Here is a 23,013-nt window from a genome sequence, read left to right as displayed (position 1 = left end):
CTGCCATGGGGGACACAATCACCTACCTCAACTAGTTACTAGGCTCCTAAATAGCTTCAAACCTGGATGGGAGAGGATATATTTCATCTTACTCTGGAAGGGGGAAATGCTGTGGTTATTCTGTTTCCTTAACAAAAGAAAAATAATGATAGTAATTACTAACCAAACTGTGTGCTCTTCTCTAGGGCATATATTGCTCCCACTCTCAACATTCAACAGTTAGCAGTAGTTTTTGTATAGGGTTGAGGCCTCATGGGCGTTCTATGTCCACTTTGCCACATATCCTGTCCATCTTCATCTCATGTTTAAACTATCATACTGGTGAGTCCTGATTAGTATAGAGAGAGTAAGGAGGGATATATGGGAAGGCCTGAAGGGAGAAAAGATAAGCGATAAACAATGTAATTATAGCATAATCTCAAAAATTGAATGAAATTTCCTTCCTCTGGCTGGACTTCCTGGTTGGTCCTCAGTGGGAGGGGATGTGCTTAGTTTGGCTGGGACTACCTGTTCCAGGGCAGGGTGAGACCTGAGGGGACTTCCTCTACTCTGAGAAAACAGGGAGGGAGTAGTGGGGAAGGGATGTAAATTGAATAAATAAATAAATAAATAAATAAATAAATAAATAAATGGAAGAAACCTTTGAAGTTGGTTGTGCTGGCTCATACCTTTAATCCCAGCATTCAGGAGGCAGAGACATTCACAGATCAGAGTTGGAAGCTAGCCTGTTGTACAGAAAGAGTTCCAGGAAAGCCAAAGCTATAGAGTGAAACCCGTCTTAAAAAAAAAAAAAAAAAAAAAAAAAAAAAGAAGTAAAGAAAAAGAAATAAAGAAAATTAGGAGCTGAAGGGGTTAGCAGCCCCAAAAGAGGAACATTATGAACTAACCAGTACCCCCAGAGTTCCCAGGGACTATATCACCTATCAAAGAGTACACATTGTGAGAATCATGGCTCTATCTGCATATGTAGCAGAAGATGTCCTAGTCATTCCTCAGTGGGAGGAAAGGCTCTATGTCGGCTCTATGCCCTACTGTAGAGGTATGTCAAGGCCAGGAAACAGGCGTGGGTAGGTTGGTGAGCAAGGGGAGGGGGAGGAGATAGGGGGTTTTGGGAGAGGAATATAGGAAAGGGAAAAACATTTGACATGTAAATAAGGTAAATATCTAATAAAATATATTTTGGTCTATAAAAAGTATAAAAAAATAAAATTCAAAAATATTATTAGCTGTGATTCTCCTTCATGGAATGTCACAAGTCCATACATGGGATTCAAGATTGAACATTAGAATGAAAAGAAGAAAAGAAAAGAAAAACCAGCAAAGTAAAGGCAGAACAAAGAAAAAAAAACCTTTAGGGGACCAGAGGCTTTCCCTAAAGTTATATCCTGACAGTTATATCTGTTCCTCAACATAGTTTGACGTGTCTGGCTACAGTGGGAGAAATTCTGCCTAGCCCTACAGAGACTCGATGTACAAGGGTGGGTGGATACCCACAGGAGGCCACTGCCCTCTCAGAGAAAGAGATACAGGATAGTGGTAGGGTCTCTCTAAGGGGGGACAAGCAGTAGGGAACACTTGATATAGATATTTAATTTTAGAAAAGACTTTGATGTCAGTGACAATGATTCTCCCAAAAGTTCTTTTATTGTTTATAATGTTTTGGGTATATTGTTTTTGTTTGTTTGAAATTAAGAATTGCTCTTTCTATTTTTGTGAAGAATTGTCTTGGAATTTTGATGGTATTTGCATTAAATCAGTGGATTACTTTTGGTAAGATGGCCATTTTCACTGTTAATCCTACTGATTCATGAGTAAGGGAGATCTTTCTGTCTTCTGAGGTCTTCCCTTCCTTACTCCAGGGATTTGAAGTTCATTTCATACATGCCTTTCACTTGATTGGTGAGTTACACTGAGGTATTCTATGTTATGTGTGGCTACTTGAATGGTGTTGTTCCCTAATTTCTTTCTCATCTACTTTATCATTTGTATAAAGGAAGGAAACTGATTTGTTTGAGTCAATGTAATATCTAGCCACATTGCTGAAGTTGTTTATCTATCATAGGAGTTCTCTGGTAGAGTTTTGAGGGACATTTATGTATCATATCACCCATGAATAGTCATACCATGACTTCTTCCTTTCCAATTTGTATATCCTAAGATCTCCTTTTGTTGTCTTATTGCTCTAGCTAGAACTTTGCTGGTGGCCAGCCCTGGCAGGTTCTTCTCTTTTGTTTGTTTTGATGAGGCAGCAGAGTGGGGAGAGCATCAGTGGAGTGTAAGACTTCATATTACAAGATACAGGGTAAGACTGTCTTTCAAGATATCTAGAGTTGCTGTATAATAATAAAAAGTTTACTTATCTAAGTCTAAGTTACTTTGCTGCTGTAGCTGACCTGCCTCCTGTGTTTCTCTGAGACCTGAAACTGTGGCCTCTGGCACTTAACACCTCATCCTAAAATAGCATGGGATTAAGTAAAGAATTAATTGCTAGAGACTTTTCTCTTTTGTCCAGATGCCTCTTACTTCTCAGTCTAGGGGGAAGCATGGAACAATAAACTTCTATTGGATGAGAAGAAGAGAATAGTGCTCACAGAAGGAAAAATTTTGCATAAGAAAATATGCATAAACACATAAATTCACATAGAGTTACACAAATGCAAATTCATACATTCCAATTCAAACCAGTTAGGTTCAACTTGCATGAATTGTGTCAATTACATACTTACACGCACATATCCATACAGACCTATGCATATGATGCAAAGATCAAGCACTGGTGCAGGAAACTAACTCATTCTGGATGAAAAATGTGCTCCAACCTTTATTTTATGAAGAAAAAAGTTTCTACCCTTTTAATGCTGAATGAATTTAACACAAGATTATAAGAAAAAAGGTTTGTTCTTTAATAAGGCTAAGCTTGCCTTAGTAAGAAAAGACCTATTCTGTCCATGGTAAGGAGAAACTTGCCTGCTACTTCTGCTATCTCTGCAGGTTCCTTTTCCTCTTTCTCTCCACATTCTGCACATTGCTCTATTAGTTTTTATTTTTTTTAATGTTACATATAGTTTAGAATTTAATCCACTCTGCATTTTTTCTAATCTTGCTCTCTTCTCTTTCCCCCTTTCTCTCAACATCTTCTCTTCCAATGCTATTCCTATACTTCTAAGTTCTTGTTCAGCTCTGTTATGTCCATAAACTGTTCTATCTAAAAATTTCTCAGCTCATTTCTTCTCTCTTCTCTTTATCCTCAGCACTTACACATCTTACAGAATACATGACCACATGTTAAAAAGATCATCAAATGTTCACACATAAAATCATAAATTGAAATAGAAATTTACAACAGAGAATGCTTACATGCATATATACTAGGAGTAATTATCTGGCTAAATATTCATCACCTGTCACAGCTAAGAAGGTTCACTGAAAGGTAAAAACCATAAGTAAGTTATTAGTGAAGTTTTGTATAGTAAACCTAATCAATATTATATTTTCTATACCAGAGCCTTTAATTAATTGTTAGTTATATTTTTACGACCTTTGGTTAATTGTTTTACAACCATTTGGAATGTAGTAGTAGTGCATTGTAGTAGTACAATGTAATAGTAGTAGTAGTAGTAGTAGTAGTAGTAGCAGTAGTAGCAGTAGTAGCAGTAGTAGTAGTAGTAGTAGAAAGTCTGGTTATTATGTAGAGGAATTAACTGGTAACACATGGGAGAATGGCAGAGTTCTCATTGCAGTTTTGACTATCACAAAAGGATCTAGTAGCAGACCCACTATAAAAGAGCTTAATAAACACTGATATAACTTAAGGAAATCTGATAGGATCATTTTCAAGATTTAAGAGATCATGTATTTTCATATATAGCATCACTACAAGCCAGTATATTTTTGTAGATTTGCAGAGATCTGCTCAGAAGTGTGGGCTAATTCCTAGTGTTATGTTCAATTTATATGTTCAATATTAACAAGAAAAGCATTAGCAGGAATCGTTCCTGAAATGATTTTCTCCTGCGACATGCCTATTGGAGCAAATCTCTCGTGGATTATAATCCAAGACAGACCATCTCAGGAAGATCACATATTATTTATTAGCTTGTCATATGATGACTCCTGACAACTTCAAGTACTACATTGAATAAATAGGGAGAGAGTGGGCAGCCTTGTATTGCAACTTATTTTAGGAAGATTGCTTCAACTTTCTCTTCTTTTAATTTGATACTGGGTGCTGGTTTCCTTCATATTTATTTTATTATGTTATATTAGTTGTGTGTCAGGAGTTCCTGATCTCTACAAGACTTTTATCATGAAGGAGCTTTGGCTTTTGGCCTAGGCTTTTTCACGGTCTTGTGAGATGATAATTTTTTTCCTTTGAGTTTGTTTATATAGTGGATTACTTGATGGATTCTAGGGAAAGGGAATGGGGAAGATTTTTCTGTGAGCTGGAACTAGGACACATGGGCTCCAGAAGAATATGCAGTAGAGGATGGTCTTGATGGACATCAATCGGAGGAGAGGCTCTTGGTCCTATGAAGGCTTGATGCCCTACTGTAGGGGAATGCCAGGACAGGGAAGCGAGAGTGGGTGGGTTGGAGATCAAAAGAAGGGGGGTGGGATTGGGGTTTTGGAGGGGAAATGAGAAAAGGGGATAACATTTGAAATGTAAAAAAAAACCTTATAAATAAGAGAAAACTTGAAACACACAAAACAAAACAATCAAACAATCTTGCCAAAAGCAATCTACAGATTCAATGCAATCCCCATCAAAATTCCAACACAATTCTTCAACGAATTAGAAGGAGCAATTTGCAAATTCATCTGGAATAACAAAAAGCCTAGGATAGCAAAAACTCTTCTCAAGGATAAAAGAACCTCTGGTGGAATCACCATGCCTGACCTAAAGCTTTACTACAGAGCAATTGTGATAAAAAACTGCATGGTACTGGTATAGAGACAGACAAGTAGACCAATGGAATAGAATTGAAGACCCAGAAATGAACCCACACACCTATGGTCACGTGATCTTTGACAAGGGAGCTAAAACCATCCAGTGGAAGAAAGACAGCATTTTCAACAATTGGTGCTGGCACAACTGGTTGTTATCGGGTAGAAGAATGCGAATTGATCCATACTTATCTCCTTGTACTAAGGTCAAATCTAAGTGGATCAAGGAACTTCACATAAAACCAGAGACACTGAAACTTATAGAGGAGAAAGTGGGGAAAAGCCTTGAAGATATGGGCACAGGGGAAAAATTCCTGAACAGAACAGCAATGGCTTGTGCTGTAAGATCGAGAATTGACAAATGGGACCTAATGAAACTCCAAAGTTTCTGCAAGGCAAAAGACACCGTCAATAAGACAAAAAGACCACCAACAGATTGGGAAAGGATCTTTACCTATCATAAATCAGATAGGGGACTAATATCCAACATATATAAAGAACTCAAGAAAGTGGACTTCAGAAAATCAAATAACCCCATTAAAAAATGGGGCTCAGAACTGAACAAAGAATTCTCACCTGAGGAATACCGAATGGCAGAGAAGCACCTGAAAAAATGTTCAACATCCTTAATCATCAGGGAAATGCAAATCAAAACAACCCTGAGATTCCACCTCACACCAGTCAGAATGGCTAAGATCAAAAATTCAGGTGACAGCAGATGCTGGCGTGGATGTGGAGAATGATGAACACTCCTCCATTGTTGGTGGGATTGCAGGCTTGTACAACCACTCTGGAAATCAGTCTGGCGATTCCTCAGAAAACTGGATATAGTACTACCGGAGGATCCAGCACTACCTCTCCTGGGCATATATCCAGAAGATGCCCCAACTGGTAAGAAGGACACATGCTCCACTATGTTCGTAGCAGCCTTATTTATAATAGCCAGAAGCTGGAATGAACCCAGATGCCCCTCAACAGAGGAATGGATACAGAAAATGTGGTACATCTACACAATGGAGTACTACTCAGCTATTAAAATGAATGAATTTATGAAATTCCTAGCCAAATGGATGGACCTGGAGGGCATCATCCTGAGTGAGGTAACACATTCACAAAGGAACTCAGACAATATGTACTCACTAATAAGTGGATATTAGCCCAAAACCTAGGATATCCAAAATATAAGATACAGTTTCCTAAACACATGAAACTCAAGAAAAATGAAGACTGAAGTGTGGACACTATGCCCCTCCTTAGAAGTGGGAACAAAACACCCTTGGAAGGAGGTACAGAGACAAAGTTTGGAGCTGAGATAAAAAGATGGACCATGTAGAGACTGCCATATCCGGGGATCCATCCCATAATCAGCTTCCAAATGCTGACACCATTGCATACACTAGCAAGATTATGCTGAAAGGACCCTGATATAGCTGTCTCTTGTCAGAGTATGCCTGGGCCTAGCAAACATAGAAGTGGATCCTCACAGTCGGCTATTGGATGGATCACATGGCCCCCAATGAAGGAGCTAGAGAAAGTACCCAAGAAGGTAAAGGGATCTGCAACCCTATAGGTGGAACAACATTATGAACTAACCAGTACCCCGGAGCTCTTGACTCTAGCTGCATATGTATCAAAAGATGGCCTAGGCGGCCATCACTGGAAAGAGAGGCCCATTGGACACGCAAACTTTATATGTCCCAGTACAGGGGAACGCCAGGGCCAAAAAAGGGGAGTGGGTGGGTAGGGGAGTGGGGGTGGGTGGCTATGGGGGACTTTTGGTAAAGCATTGGAAATGTAAATGAGCTAAATACCTAATAAAAAATGGAAAAAAAAAAAAGAAATGAACTTTGCTGCAAGTAGGGGAAGAGAAAGTAGCTAGGGATCCTGTAGTAAAATGTGTGTGCTTGGGCACTATGTTTTCTATCAGAAAGACTTAGAGGATGCCAGGGCAATATTCCTATATCTCTGAGGATATGTGTAAACTGCTGGGCTGCTATTGTTTGCCATCTCTGATGGACATGGCCTCAAAGGGAAGTGGTATGCTATGCCTTCTGTATCTAGTAGGTCAAGAGATCTGGAGCCCTGTCTGTTTGAGGAGCCTGCACTGACTCTGGCTGCCAGAATCACTAGACCCTTCTTTCTCCCTGGACTTGAAATACTGAAAGAATATTTTGCCCTGCCTCTCTGCCACTCTCAAAACATGCCAAGCAAAGCAAAGCAAAGCACTGGGGGCCTCAGCAAGATAATTAGGTTTCATGATAGTATTTTGTCTAGAATGCTAAACTATCCTTTATCTAGTTACTTGGACCATTGCTCAGAAAAAACACCCTAAAAAGTGAACTGCCACCAGGCATCTAGGTGGCAACCTAGCATCTTAGGCATTTCAGGCTATAGGTGGATTTCCCAGAGTGAGTCATGGAAATGGCCTTTAAGTCGAAGACCACACAGGGCTCTCATTTCCACTGGACTGAGACAATCTAGTCATGGGTATTACACCATCAAGGCGTAGAGATTATACACATATAAGACAAAAGTAACACCACTCTTAGTTTAAATAGAAGACAGAATCCTCAGACACCAAACCATGAATACTGGGCCCAGGTCCTCTCACTGTGCTACAGCAATATCCTGACTTGGTGTAGCATCCTCAGCTGTAATCTTGACAGTAGCAAGGTAGACTCACATATCTCATCAGTGCTGTGCTGACACTGTGGAACTATAACCAAGCTTTTAGAGACCACTGCATATAGATGAAGTTGGGAAGGTGCCACTGCATATATAAGTACCTTCATCAACCAGGGCTTAGGGCAAGAAGTGGCTTCAAAACTTGCTGAAGGCAGGTCTCCTGTGGACACATGGATCATCCTGCACAAAAGCCTCAGAAACAAAACCACGGACACGGAAACCAGGTGTATAGTTCCATTATGCTTTGTTAGGAAATTACAATATCCTGAAATGGACATTGGCCCAGGACCCTCAGCTATCAGGTTGACCCCAGGGTATAAGAAAAACCCCAAGGCAGTCTTACCAGCATTATGGTACACCATGGTTACACTACACAACCAAGGTATTAGAGATCACTGGACAAGGGAAAAGTCATACATGCAGAGACAGACACCTTCATTGTATAAGGGATGGTGTGAGAAAATGCTTCAAACCTTGGTGAAGGCAGGTCTCAGGCAGAGACAGGGGAAAACTTACCCCATTGTCTTTACCTCTGAGGTCTTGTGTTTCTCAGATAGGAGTTCAGATTCTTATGAGAAGGACATTTATTGTCAAATCTCTTTCATCATATTGTCCAAAGACCACAGTCTATTCCATCAGGTACCCTAGGCATGGATTAGTGTCAGTTTAATGCCATCTTTTGCAGCTTGCTCATGGCTCATCAGGGAATACCCCACCCAAAATATATGGTGAAATAAGAGGTTATGCATGATCCCTATCTTGAGAGAAAAATATTTCATAAGAAAAATGCTGCATCTCTGGTTCTTCCTGCCTGTTGGGCTCTGCATACTGACCCATAGGGATCTCCTTGGGATTGCTCATCATCCATTATGATCTCCTGGTCTATTGAAATCTAATACTTCTCCCCACCACATCCCCTCAATGTTACTGAGTATATTTTTATTTTTATATTTTATCTAAGAGTCCCCATGTATCTCTATGGAAGACATAGCCGAATTTAGTATGTAGAATTGTATATCTTAATATATAGAAGGACAATATATTATAAATATAGCAGAAGAATTAATAAATCTTGATGCAAACTGGGTGTGGAGTCAGATAAAAGTTGCTTTTAATGGCAGTTAGACATCACTGGCAATGTGGATAGGATATTGCTATTGGGATAGTGTTTGTCTATTCTCCAAGAAAACATACAAAGATGTGGTAAATTTATTGTGGGGTATGGCCCAGCCAATGAAGCAGGTAAATAACACCATCCACAACAGCCACAAACCACAGAAAACATCTTGGGTAAGTACCCACAAAAATAAAAGTAGAGTATGACAAAACATTTTAAATGTTTATAGAAATAAATCAAAGAGGACACCAGAAGATGATATTTAGATCACTAAATTGCCTAATCATTAGAGAAGCTTCCCATAGCATCTGATGGGTGCAGAGATCCACTGTCAAGCATTAGGTGGAGATCAGGGAATTCCTTGGGATATGTGGAGAAATGATTATAGGAATAAGAGGGGTCAGGATACCAGGAAATCACAGTCTACAGAGTCAACTCATCAAGGCTTTTAGGTGTTCATTAATATAGAAGCAACAACCACAGAGCCCCTGTGGGTCTGTACTAGGCCCTCTACATTCATGATATAGTTGTGAAGCAAGGGGTTTGTGTTGTCTTCCTACCAGTGGGAATGGGGTTGTCTAAAACTCTTTTGACTGTTTGTGGAACCATTTTCCTACTAGTGGATTACTACATACTGTCTTGTTATTAAAGTATATGTTTGGGTTTGTTGCATCTTGTTATGTTCCAGGATTCAGTTTGATTATTTTCCTGAGTAATTTTGCATCAATGTTCATAAGAGAAATAAGTCTGAAGTTCTATTTCTCTGTTGAGTCTTTATATGATTTAGGTGTTGCTATGAACTGTGGTAGAACTATGACACTACAGGGTCGCTGTCGAATCAGAAAATGAGTTTGGCAGTGTTCCTTATCTTTCCATTTTCTGAAAGAATTCAACATACATTGAGTTAGTTCTTTGAAACTCTAGTAGAATTCTGTGTTAAATTGAATTGACCATTGACTTTTTATTTTCTTATTTGTTTGGGAGATTTTTAATGCCTGCTTCTATTTCTTTAGTGTTACTGGGCTGTCTAAAGTGTTTATGTGTAATTGATTTAACATTCATAATTGGTATCTTCTAGAAAACTCTTTTTTCGTTAAGATTTTCCAATTTTGCAGAGTACAGGATTTTTTTTTCTTTTTAGATATTTTCTTTATTTACATTTCAAATGCTATCCTGAAAGTTCCCTATAACCTCCCCTGCCCTGCTCCCCTACCCACCCACTCCCTCTTCTTGGGCCTGGTGTTCCCCTGTACTGGGGCATATAAAGTGTATAAGACCAAGGGGCCTTATGCAATAGTGTCTGAGTTTGGTGGCAGATTATAGGATGGATGCCCAGGTGGGGTAGTCTCTGGATGGTCCATCCTTACATCTTAGCTCCAAACTTTGCCTCTGTAACTCCGTCATTGGGTAACTTGTTCCTTATTCTAAGGAGGAATGAAGTATCCACACTTTGGTCTTCCTTCTTCTTGATTTTCTTGTGTTTTGCAAATTATATCTTGGCTATTCTAAGTTTCTTGGTTAATATCCACTTATCAGTGAGTGCATGTCAAGTGACTTCTATTGTTATTGGGTTACCTAACTCAGGATGATATCCTCCAACTCCATCCATTTGCCTAAGAATTTCATAAATTCATTGTTTTTAATAGCTGAGTAGTACTCCATTTTGTAAATGTGCCACATTTTCTGTATCCATTCCTCTGTTGAGGGACATCTGGGTTCTTTCCAGCTTCTGGCTATTATAAATAAGGCTGCTATGAACATAGTGCAGAATGTGTCCTTATTACAAGTTGGAACATATTCTGGGTATATGCCCAGAAGAGGAATTGCTGGATCTAGTGGTAGTACTAAGTCCAAATATCTGAGGAAATTCCATACTGATTTCCAGAGTGGTTGTACAAGCTTGAAATCCCACCAGCAATGGAAGATTATTCCTCTTTCTCCACATCCTCACCAGCATCTGCTCTCACATGAACTTTTTACCTTAGTCATTCTGTCTGGAGTGAAGTGGAGTCATAGGGTTGTTTTGATTTGCATTTCCCTGATGATCAAGGATGTTGAACATTTTTCCAGGTGCTTCTCAGTCCTTCAGTATTCCTTAGTTGATAATACTTTGTTTAGCTCTGTACCCCATTTTTAATGGGGTTATTTGAATTTCTGGAGTCCAGCTTCTTGAGCTCTTTGTACGTATTGGATATTACTCCCCTATCATATTTAGGATTAGAAAACATCCTTTCCGAATCTGTTGGTGGTCTTTTTGTCTTATTGACAGTGTCTTTTGCCTTAAAGAAGCTTTGCAAATTTACGAGGTCCCATTTGTCAATATTTGATCTTACAGCATAAGCCATTGCTGTTCTATTTAGGAATCCTACCCCCACCACACTCCGTGCCCAAATTTTTAAGGCTTTTTCCTACTTCCTTCTCTATAAATTTCAATGTCTCTGGTTTTATGTCGATCCACTTAGACTTGAGCTTTGTACAATGAGATAAGAATGGATCAATTTGCATTCTTCTACATGATAACCACCAGTTGTGCCAGCACCATTTGTTGAAAATGCTGTCTTTCTTCCACTGGATAGTTTTGGCTCCCTTGTCAAAGATCAAGTGACCATCAGCATGTGGGTTCATTTCTGGGTCTTCAATTCTATGGCATTGGTACACCTGTCTGTCACTGTATCAGTACATGCAGTTTTTAATCACAATTGCTCTGTAGTACAGCTTGATGTCAGGCATGGTGATTTCACCAGAGGTTCTTTTATCATTGAGAATAGTTTTTGCTATCCTAGGTTTTTTGTTATTCCAGATGAATTTGAAAATTGCCCTTTCTAACTCATTGAAGAATTGAGTTGGAATTTTGATGGGGATTGCATTGAATCTGTAGATTGCTTTCGGCAGGATAGCCATTTTTACTATATTAATCGTGACAACCCATGAGCATGGGAGAGCTTTCGATCTTCTGAGATCTTCTTCTATTTCTTTCTTCAAAGACTTCAAGTTCTTACCTACAGATCTTTTACTTCCTTAGTTAAAGTCACACCAAGATATTTTAGATTATTTGTGACTATTGTGAAGTGTATTGTTTACCTAAATTCTTTCTCAGCTTGCTTATCCTTTGAGGAGAGAAAGGCCACTGATTTGTTGGAGTTAATTTTTATCCAGTTACTGCACTGAAACTGTTTATCAGGTTTAGGGGTTCTCTGGTGGGATTTTTAGGGTCACTTATATATACTATCATATCATCTGCAAATAGTGATATTTTGACTTCTTCCTTACCAATTTGTATCCCCTTGATCTCCTTTTGTTGTTGAATTGCTCTGGCTAGGACTTCAAGTACTATATTGATTAGGAAGGGAGAAAGTGGGCAGCTTTGTCTAGTCCCTTATTTTGGTGGGATTGCTTCCAGTTTCTCTCCATTTAGTTTGAGGTTGGCTACTGGTTTGCTGTATATTGCTCTTATTATCTTTGGGTTTGGGCATTGAATTCCTGATCTTTCCATGACTTTTATCATGAATGGATGTTGCATTTTGTCAAATGCTTTCTAAGCCTCTAACGAGATGATAGTGTGCTTTTTTTTCTTTGACTTTGTTTATATAGAGGATAATGTTGATAGATTTCCAGATTCAAACCATCCCTGTGTTCCTTGGAGGAATCCTACTTGGTCATGATGGATGGTCATTTTGATGTGTTCTTGGATTCGGTTTGCCAGGATTTTATAGAGTATTTTTGCATCAATATTCAAAAGGGAAATTGGTCTGGAGTTCTTTTTCTTTGTTGGATCTTTCTGTGGTTTAGGTATCAGAGTAATTGTGGCTTCATAGAATGAATTGGGTAGAGTACCTTCCATTTCTGTTTTGTGGAATAGTTTAAGGAGAGTTGGAATTAGATCTTCTTTGAAGGTGTGATGGAACTCTGCATTAAACCCATTTTGTCATGTGCTTTTTTTGGTTGGGATACTATTGATGGCTACTTCTATTTCTTTGGAGAAATGGGACTGTTTAGATCATTAATCTGATCCTGATTTAACTTTGGCACCAGGTATCTGTCTAGGAAGTTGTCCATTTCATCCAAATTTTTTAGTTTTGTTGAGTAAAGCCTTTTGTCATAGGATCTGATGATGTTTTGGATATCCTTTGGTTCGGTTGTTATGTCTCCGTTTTCATTTCTGGTTTTGTTAATTGGGATACTGTCCCTGTGCCCTCTAGTTAGTCTGGCTAAGGGTTTATATATGTTGTTGATTTTCTCAAAGAGCCAGCTCCTTATTTGGTTGATTCGATGAATAGGTTTTGTTTGTTTCTTTGTTTGTTTGTTTCCCCTTGGATGATTTCAGCCTGGTGTTTGACTATTTCCTCTTGTCTACTCCTCTTGGGTGAATTTACTTCCTTTAGTTCTAGAGTTTCTAGGTGTGCTGTCAGGCTGCTAATATATGCTCTCTCTAGTTTCTTTTTGGAGGCACTCAGCACTATGAGTTTTCCTCTTAGTACTGTCTTCATTGTGTCCCATAATTTTGGGTATGTTATGGATTCATTTTCATTAAACTCTAAAAAGTCTTTAATTTCTTTCTTTATTTCATCATTGGCCAAGGTATCATTGAGTAGAGTGTTGTTCAGTTTCCCTCTGAATATTAGCATTCCATTATTTTTGCTGTTATTGAAGATGACCCTTAGTCCATGGTGATTAGATAGAATTCATGGGATAATTTCAATATCTTTTTTATCTGTTGAGGACTGTTTTGTGACCATTTATATGGTCAATTTTGGAGGAGGTACCATGAGATGCTGAAAATAATGTATATCCTTTTGTTTTAGAATAAAACAATCTGTTGATATATATTAAAACCATTTCTTTCATAGCTTTTGTTAGTTTCTATTGTCTCTGTTTAGTTTCTGTTTTCAGGATCTGTCAATTGGTGAGAGCAGGGTTTTGAAGTCTTCCACTATTATTGTGTGAGGTGCAATGTGTGCTTTGATCTTTACTAAACTTTCTTTAATGAATGTGGCTGCCCTTGCATTTGGAGCATAGATATTCAAAATTGAGAGTTCATCTTCATAGATTTTTACCTTTAATGACTATCAAGTGGTCCTCCTTGTCTTTTTTGATAACTTTGGGTTGGAAGTCAATTTTACTCGATATTAGAATGGCTGCTCCAGCGCTTCCCGTCAGTGCCAGCAATGAGTCACCTTGGCGCAGAGTCAGCAGACACCCCCAAGGTCCCTAGGGGATATTCAATTCGATCTTAGGACCTCTGGTGAGTGAAACACAACTTCTGTTCCAATCCAATCACGTGGGACATAAGACAGCATTATGGAAGCAGAAGGCAGTCACAAGTCCCTTCCAGTTGGTTCCAGTACCTGGTCACCGTGGGCATGAAGTCAGCGGATACTCCCAAGGTCCCAAGCGGACAGCTTCTGAGGCAGACCCCATTTCAGGCTACAGACATCAGGACACCTTCCCTGCTAGAGGAGAGGTGTACCTCCCTCCCGGGAGGGCCTTGCCTGAGGACCTGGAGGAGCCATCTTGGTTCCTGGAAACCTCTAAGACTATTCTGCACAAATGAGAGTGTGGACTACAGAAGCTAATAGCTTCTGGGACAGGCAGAAGCCACATAGCTTCTGAGGAAAACCCCACTTCAGGCTCCAGACATCAGGGTACCTTACCTGACAGACGAGAGGTGTCCCCCCCCTTCTGGCAGGGCTTTGCCAGAGCACCTGGGGGAGTCATATTGGTTCCTGAATCCATCTGAGACTAGTCTGCCCAGATGAGAGTGTGGACTACAGAAGCTAACAGCTTCTGGGAGAGGCCCTGTTTCAGGCCTTCATCTTCTGTCAGGAAGCAGGACTGAATGGCAGATATCTGTGCACCTTCCCTAAAGGAGGAGATCTTGCCTGCAGAGAGGACTCTACACACTGAAAATCAGGAGAGAGCTAATCTCCAGGGTCTGCTGATAGAGGCTAACAGAATCATGAGAGGACCAAGGTCTAACCAGAGATAACTATAACAACTAACTCCAAAGATGATCAGGCAAACGTAAGGACGTTACTAACAGACACCAAGACCACTCACCATTATCAGAATGCAGCACTCCCACCTCACTTAGTTCTGGGCACCCCAACACACCTGAAAACCTAGACCGGGATTTAAAAGCATATCTCATGATGATGGTAGAGGACATCAAGTAGGACTTTAATAACTCACTTAAAGAAATACAGGAGAAAACTGTTAAGGAGTTACAAGTCCTTAAAGAAAAAACAGGAAAACACAAACAGGTAGAAGTCCTTAAAGAAAAACAGGAAGACACATCCAACAGGTGATAGAAATGAACAAAACCATATTAGACCTAAAAAGGGAAGTAGACACAATAAAGAAAACACAAAGTGAGGCAATGGTGGAGATAGAAAACCTTGGAAAGTAATCTGGAACCATAGATGGGAGCATCAGAAACAGAATACAAGAGATGGAAGAGAAAATCTCAAATACAAAAGATTCCATAGAGAACATGGGCACAACAATCAAAGAAAATGCAAAATGCAAAACGATCCTAACTCAAAACATCCAGGAAAAAACGGACTTAATGAGAAGACTAAACCTACTGATAATAGTGGTAGATGAGAAGGAATATTTTCAAATTAAAGGGCCAGCAAATATCTTCAACAAAATAATAGAAGAAAACTTCCCAAACCTAAAGAAAGAGATGCCCATGAACACACAAGAAGCCAACAGAAGTCCAAATAGACTGGACAAGAAAAGAAATTCCTCCAGACACATAATAATCAGAACAACAAATGCACTAAATAAAGATAGAATATTAAAAGCAGTAAGGGAAAAATATCAAGTAACATATAAAGGCAAGCCTATCAGAATTATATCAGACTTTTCACCAGACACTATGAAAGCCTGGACAGTTATTATACAGACTCTAAGAGAACACAAATGCCAGCCCAGGCTACTATACCCAGCCAAACATAAAATTACCATAGATGGAGAAACCAAAGTATTCCATGACAAATCCAAATTCACACAATATCTTTCCACAAATCCAGCCCTTCAAAGTATAATAAAGAAAAAAACACCAACACAAGGAGGGAAACCACGTCCAAGAAAAAGCAAGAAGGTAATCTCTCAACAAACCTAAAAGAAGACAGCCACAAGAACAGAATCCCAACTATAACGACAAAAATAATTGGAAGCAACAATTATTTTTCTTCAATATCTTTTAATATCAATGGACTCAATTCCCCAATAAGAAGAATTAGACTAACAGACAGGCTACCCAAACAGGACGCAACATTTTGCTGCTTACAGAAAACCCATCTTAGGGAAAAAGACAGACACTACCTCAGAATGAAAGGCTGGAAAACAAATTTCCAAGCAAATGGTATGAAGAAACAAGCTGGAGTAGCCATTCTAATATCAAATAAAATCGACTTCCAACCCAAAGTTATCAAAAAAGACAAGGAGGGACACTTCATACTCATAAAAGGTAAATCTTCCAAGAGGAACTTCAAATTTTGAATATGTATGCTACAAATACAAGGGCAGCCACATTCATTAAAGAAACTTTAGTAAAGCTCAAAGCACACATTGCACCTCACACAATAATAGTGGGAGATTTCAACATACCACTTTCATCAATGGACAGATCATGGAAACAGAAACTAAATACGGACACAGTGAAACTAACAGAAGTTATGAAACAAATGAATTTAACAGATCTCTAAAGAACATTTTATCCTAAAACAAAAGGATATATCTTCTTTTCAGATCGTCTGGTACCTTCTCCAAAACTGACCATATAATTGGTCACAAAACAGGCCTCAACAGATACAAAAATATTGAAATTGTCCCATGTATCCTATCAGACCACAATGGACTAAGGCTGATCTTCAATAACAACATAAATAATGGAAAGCCAACATTCACGTGGAAACTGAACAACACTCTTCTCAATGATACCTTGGTCAAGGAAGGAATAAAGAAAGAAATTAAAGACTTTTTAGAGTTTAATGAAAATGAAGGCACAACATACCCAAACCTATGGCACACAATGAAAGCATTTCTAAGAGGGAAACTCATAGCTCTGAGTGCCTCCAAGAACAAACGGGAGAGAGCACATACTAGCAGCTTGACAACACTTCTAAAAGCTCTAGAAAAAAGGACGCAAATTCACCCATGAGGAGTAGACGGCAGAAAATAATCAAACTCAGGGGCGAAATCAACCAAGTGGAAACAAGAAGAACTATTCAAATAATCAACCAAATGAGGAGGTTGTTTTTTGAGAAAATCAACAAGATAGACATACCCTTAGCCAGACTCATGGGACACAATGAAAACATATTTAAGAGGAAAATTCATAGCGCTGAGTGTCTCCAAAAAGAAACTGGGGAGAGCAAACACTAGCAGCTTGACAACATACCTAGCAGCTCTAGAACAAAAGGAAGCAACTTCACTTAAGAGGAATAGACAGCAGGAAACAATCAAACTCAGGGGCAAATAATCAACCAACTAGAAACAAGAACTATTGAAAGAATCAACCAAAGGAGGAGCAGGTTCTTTGAGAAAATCAACAAGATAGATAAACCCTTGTCCAGACTCACTAGTGGGCAAAGGGACAGCATCCTAATTAACAAAATCAGAAATGAAAAGGGAGACATAACAACAGATCCTGAAGTAATCCAAAACACCATCAGATCCTTCTACAAAAGGCTATACTCAACAAAACTTGAAAACCTTGATGAAATGGACAAATTTTTAGACAGGTACCAGGTACCAAACTTAAATCAGGATCAGGTTAATGATCTAAACAGTCCTATATCCCCTAAAGAAATAGAAGCAGTTCTGGAGAGATGGCTCAGTGCTTAAGAGCACTGACTGCTCTTTCGGAGGTCCTGTTTTCAAATCCAGCAACAACATGGTGGCTCACAACCATCTGTAATGAGATGTGGTGCCCTTCTGGAGTGTCTGAAGACAGCTACTTACATAAAATAAATAAATACATCTTTAAAAAAGAAAGAAATAGAAGCAGTCATTAGAAGTCTCCAAACCAAAAAAAAAGCCCAGGACCAGATGGGTTTAGTGCAGAGTTCCATCAGACCTTCAAAGAAGATCTAATTTCAGTTCTTCACAAACTATACCAAAAAATAGAAGCAGAAGGTACTCTACCCAATTCATTCTATGAAGCCACAATTACTCTGATACCTAAATCACAGAAAGACCCAGCAAAGAGACCTTGAGACCAAATTCCGTTATGGATATTGATGCAAATGTACCCAATAAAATTCTCCTAACCAAATATAAGAACACATCAATACAATCATTCATTCATTCCAAGTAGGTTTCATTCCAGTGATGCAGGGATGGTTTAATATACAGAAATCCGTCAATGTAATCCACTATATAAACAAACGGAGAGACAAGAACACATGATCATCTTGTTAGACGTGGAGAAAGCATTTGACAAAATCAAACACCCATTCATGATAAAAGACTTGGAAATATCAGGAATTCGGGCCCATACCTAAACACGATAAAAGCAATCTACAGGAAACCAGTAGCCAACATCAAAGTAAATGGTGAGAAGCTGGAAGCAATCCCAATAAAATCAGGGACTAGACAACGCTGACCACTCTCTCCCTACCTATTCAACATAGTACTTGAAGTCCTAGCCAGAGCAATTAGACAACAAAGGGAGAACAAGGGGATACAAATTGGAAAAGATGAAGTCAAAAATCACTTTTTGCAGATGATATGATAGTATATATAAGTGACCCTAAAAATTTCACCAGAGAACTCCTAAGCCTGATAAACAGCTTCAGTGAAGTAGCTGGATATAAAATTAACTCAAAAAAGTCAATGGCATTTCTGTACACAAAGGATAAACAGGCTAAGAAAGAAATTAGGGAAACAATACCCATCTGAACAGTCACAAATAATATAAAATACCTTGTCGTGACTCTAACTAAGGAAGTGAAAGATCTGTATGATAAGAACTTCATGTCTCTGAAGAAAGAAATTAAAGAAGATCTCAGAAGATGGAAAGATCTCCCATGCTCATGGACTGGCAGGATCAATATAGTAAAAATGGATATCTTGCCAAAAGCAATCTACAGATTCAATGCAATCACCATCAAACTCCCAACTCAATTATTCAACGAATTTGAAAGGGCAATCAGAAGATTCATCTGGAATAACAAAAAACCTAGGATAGCAAAAACTCTTCTCAAGGATAAAAGAACATCTGGTGGAATCACCATGCCCAACCTAAAGCTGTACTACAGAGCAACTGTAATAAACACCTCATTGTACTGGTATAGTGACAGACCAATGGAACAGAATTGAAGACTCAGAGATGAACCCACACACCTATGGGCACTTGATCTTTGAAAAGACAGATAAAACCATCCAGTGGAAAAAAGACAGCATTTTCAACAAATGGTGCTGGCACAACTGGCAGTTATCATGTAGAAGAATGTGAATTGACCCATTTCTATCTCCTTTAACTAAGGTCAAATCTAAGTGGATTAAGGAACTCCACATAAAACCAGAGACACTGAAACTTATAGAGGAGAAAGTAGGGAAAAGCCTCGAAGATATGGGTACAGGGGAAAATTCCTGAATAGAACAACAATGGCTTGTGCTGTAAGATCGAGAATCGATAAATGGGACCTCATAAAATCGCAGAGCTTCTGCAAGGCAAAAGACACCGTCAATAAGACAAAAAGACCACCAACAGATTGGGAAAGGATCTTTACCTATCCCAAATTGGATAGGGGACTAATATCCAATATATATAAAGAACTCAAGAAGGTGGATTCCATAAAATCAAATAACCCCATTTAAAAATGGGGCTCAGAGCTGAACAAAGAATTCTCACCTGAGGAATACCGAATGGCAGAGAAGCACCTGAAAAAATGTTCAACATCCTTAATCATCTGGGAAATGCAAATCAAAACAACACTGAGATTCCACTTCACTCCAGTCAGAATGGCTAAGATCAAAAACTCAGGTGACAGCAGGTGCTGGCGAGAATGTGGAGAAAGGGGAACACTCCTCCATTGCTGGTGGGATTGCAAGCTTGTACAACCACTCTGGAAATCAGTCCGGCGGTTCCTCAGAAAATTGGACATAGTGCTACAGGAGGATCCCGCAATACCTCTCCTGGGCATATGTCCAGAAGATTTCCCAACTGGTAAGGAGAACACATGCTCCACTATGTTGATAGCAGCCTTGTTTATAATAGCCAGAAGCAGGAAAGAACCCAGATGCCCCTCAACAGAGGAATGGATACAGAAAATGTGCTACATTTACACAATGGAATACTACTCAGCTATTAAAAAAATGAATTTATGAAATTCCTAGGCAAATGGATGGACCTGGAGGGTATCATCCTGAGTGAAGTAAGCCAATCACAAAGGAACTAGCACAATATGTACTCACTGATAAGTGGATATTAGCCCAGAAACTTAGGATACCCAAGATATAATATACAACTTGCCAAACGCATGAATTTCAAGAAGAATGAAGACCAAAGTGTGGACTCTTTACCCTTTCTTAGAAATGTGAACAAAACACCCATAGAAGGAGTTACAGAGACAAAATTTGGAGCTGTGACAAAAGGATGGACCATCTAGTGATTACCATATGCAAGGATCCATCCCATAATCAGCTTCCAAATAATGACATCATTGCATACACTAGCAAGATTTCGCTGAAAGGACCCAGGTATAGCTCTCTCTTGTGACATTATGCCAGGGCCTAGCAAACACAGAAGTGGATGATCACAGTCAGCTATTGGATGGGTCACACGGCCCCTAATGGAAGAGCTAGAAAAATTACCCAAGGAGCTAAAGGGAACTGCACCCCTATAGGTGGAACAACAATATGAACTAACCAGTACCCGGGAGCTCTTGTCTTTAGCTGCATATGTATCAAAAGATGGCCTAGTCGGCCATCACTGCAAAGAGAGGCCCATTGGACTTGCAAACTTTATATGCCCCCGTACAGGGGAACACCAGGGCCAAAAAGGGGCAGTGGGTGGGTAGGGGATTGGGGGGGTGGGAATGGGGGACCTTTGGGATAGCATTGAAAATGTAAATGAGGAAAATACCTAATTAAATAAAAAGAATCCTACTAACAGAAATCAAGACCACTCACCATCATCAGAATGCAGCACTCCCACCCCATCTGGTCCTGGGCACCCAAACACAACCGAAAAGCTAGACCGAGATTTAAAAGCATATCTCATGACGATGGTAGAGGACATCAAGAAGGACTTTAATAACTCACTTAAAGAAATACAGGAGAGCACTGCTAAAGAGTTACAAGTCCTCAAAGAAAAACAGGAAAACACAAACAGGTAGAAGTCCTTATAGAAAAACAGGAAAACACATCCAAAAAGGTGATGGAAATGAACAAAACCATACTAGACCTAAAACGGGAGGTAGACACAATAAAGAAAACCCAAAGTGAGGCAACATTGGAGATAGAAACCATAGGAAAGAAATCTAAAACCATAGATGTGAGCATCAGCAACAGAATACAAGAGATGGAAGAGAGAAACTCAGGTGCAGAAGATTCCTTAGAGAACATCGGCACAACAATCAAAGAAAATAAAAAATGCAAAAGATCCTAACTCAAAACATCCAGGAAATACAGGACAAAATGAGAAGACCAAACCTATGGATAATAGGAGTTGATGAGAACGAAGATTTTCAACTGAAAGGGCCAGCAAATATCTTTAACAAAATCATAGAAGAAAACTTCCCAAACCTATAGAAAGAGATGCCCATGATCATACAAGAAGCCTACAGAACTCCAAATAGACAGAAAAGAAATTCTTTCCGACACATAATAATCAGAAATACAAATGCACTAAATAAAGATAGAATATTAAAAGCAGTAACAGAGAAAGGTCAAGTAACACATAAATTCAGGCCTATCAGAATTATTTCTTTTTTAAAATTAGGTATTTTCTTCATTTACATTTCAAATGCTATCCCCCAAACCCCCTAGACCCTCCCCCTACTCCCCTACCCACCTACTCCCACTTCTTGGCCCTGTTGTTCCCCCATACTGAAACATATAAAGTTTGCAAGATGTTGAATCTGCATGAATAAATAAAATACTAATACTAAAAAAAAAATGAATCTAAAAATCAAACTTCTATATGTTTGCTAAACATGAAAATAGAAGGCATTCTTGATTACTTATGTTTGAAGACATATGTGAAGCATTCTTAAGCATTAGGTAAGGTTAGGTGTCATTTATCTGAAGGCCAAGCACAATGAAATGATGTTTTGATGCCTTTATGAGAATAAAAAAATCCATGTCTCAAACTAATATTTATAGATTTTGTCAGTTGCATTTAATGTGTTAGTGTTATGAAATATAACATGGCAAGGGAGTACCTTTGGTGGGCTCATGCAAGGTGTGCCCCTGAGAAATTATACCATGCAACAGACCTGGTATAAAATGGATTTATTGGGGGAGGGGAGAAGAGTGAGGAACTGGGGAAGGGATAGAGGCAGACAGACAGAAGAAGCAAAGTCATTCGGTCAGAAAAAGTAGGGCAGAGAACAGATAGAGGGGAAGCTGAGAACAAAGACAGAGACAGAGAGCTCAGAAACAAGAACAATGGGAACAGAGAGAAGGGGCTGGGCCTGGAACAGTGAGATGGGGCTAATCAGTTCTTTTATCCTGCCTCACAGTTAGCAGTCTAGTTTGTTTCAAGAAACAAATATACTTTCTGTCAATGAATTCTGTAAGTGAACAGGAAATATTTTCATCTCTCAGAGCTGACAGTGTTAATTTTATAGTGTTTATAGGAGATTTTTTGGGACTATTTTCTTAAGAACAGTGTAAGCCAGGTATGTTGTCACATTCCTGTATAGCACCTACATGGAATGCTGAACCAAAACATTCTAGACCTTACTAGACATACAAAAAATACTAAGTGCCTGTCTCAAAAATAAAATAAATGAAATAAAACCAAACCAATGTGCCTTCTATATTTGTAACTTGTACCTTCGGGAACTAATAAGATAATGAATCAAAAATAAATTTCAATTATCCTTATGAATAAAAATAATTAGAAATGTTAAGAAGGTTAAAAAATCACTACAGGGAGGGGGAGGGGTCCTGGGTGGGAAAGCAGACAAGGAGAAGAGGAGAGGAACATGATCAGGTATTGTGGGGGTGGGAAAAAGGACTGAAGCGCTGAGGACTAGCAAAAAGAATGGAAACAGGCATCTTTGATATGTAGGAGGTTAGAAAACCCT

This window comes from Mus musculus, chromosome X, assembly GCF_000001635.26.
Source record: "Mus musculus strain C57BL/6J chromosome X, GRCm38.p6 C57BL/6J".
Taxonomy (NCBI): domain Eukaryota; kingdom Metazoa; phylum Chordata; class Mammalia; order Rodentia; family Muridae; genus Mus; species Mus musculus.
This window is presented reverse-complemented; position numbering follows the sequence as displayed.